Raw genomic sequence first — 1,183 nt, forward strand, 5'->3', positions numbered from 1 at the left:
CGGAAGAAATGGGGGGAGGCGGCCGGTGTTGGAACATTCAGAACGATTTATTGAAGTCAACCTCAAGCAAAAAGTTCAAATCGGTGGAATGTCATTTAAAAACCTTTCCAAATGAATCCTCACGGAAGCAAAAACACATCTGAATTCCAAAGTATTTGTAAAATAAAAAAGGCAACATCTCAGTAAATATAATGTACAAAAATTATATGTTCTACCATCACACACATTCAGTAAGAAGCTAAAATATTACAGGCAAGGCTAAGTACGCTAGAACCGGCTGACAATAAGCTACCTATGTACAGGGTAACCGAGCTTTACAGGCTTCACACTATGCAAGAGAACGTAGGCCGAACGACACAACCCCCAAAAATGGTATTTCTCAAAGCCTATGTGGCAAAACACCAACCATGGTACAGTAACACCCCAGAACAGCACCCGGAGCTCCGGGTCGGCTTCCCAGCTCTAGAGTGACTTCGGTGACTGCTGATGCATTGCAGGTAAAGACTGAAAGTGATTTCGTTAAAAGAACATCTCACAGAACCTACGAAGTTTGGTACAGAGGAACAAAGTGGACGGAAATGACGACGCTGTGAAGGTCGGCGGTGAGGCCCAGGATCCCCGCAGGCAGTCGTTGCCATTCCCTTCACTTTGCGAGAAAGGAGAAGTGGCACCAAATGGACGCAGAGCATTGAGTGCAGGGCTCCCATCCTCACCTGGAGAAGGGACCAAGGGCTGGCAGCCGGCACGGAGCCACGTGTGCCCTTTTGTTTTCACATTAATTACCCGTGCAAAGGAGATTAATTCCCACTCATTCCCATTAATCTCCTGTGCAAAGCTCAGATCTCCACTCAGTTCCCCCCTCCTCCAGCAGTGAGAGCCCCTCGCTGGGGCAACGAGGACCCAAGTCCGCCGCTCAGCAACACGACACGACAGGAAACAGCTTTTTTTTCCTCCTTAGAACAACATTGTGAATACATCCGAAGGATAGGAGTGTATCAGAAGTGCAAACCATTTTGCTACGCGAAGGTAAGGCAGGGGGAAAGCTGAGACCAAACACAAAACGGCCATCGCTGCTCAGGAGGCACCGCAGAGTCCAGTGCCACAGGAGCAGAGCTGACAGCAGGGAGGTGAACACATCTTCAATGCCGTATACAAAACGAGGGATGTATAAATAAAATAAAAT

The sequence above is a fragment of the Meleagris gallopavo genome, chromosome 24 (assembly GCF_000146605.3).
Source record: "Meleagris gallopavo isolate NT-WF06-2002-E0010 breed Aviagen turkey brand Nicholas breeding stock chromosome 24, Turkey_5.1, whole genome shotgun sequence".
Taxonomy (NCBI): Eukaryota; Metazoa; Chordata; class Aves; order Galliformes; family Phasianidae; genus Meleagris; species Meleagris gallopavo.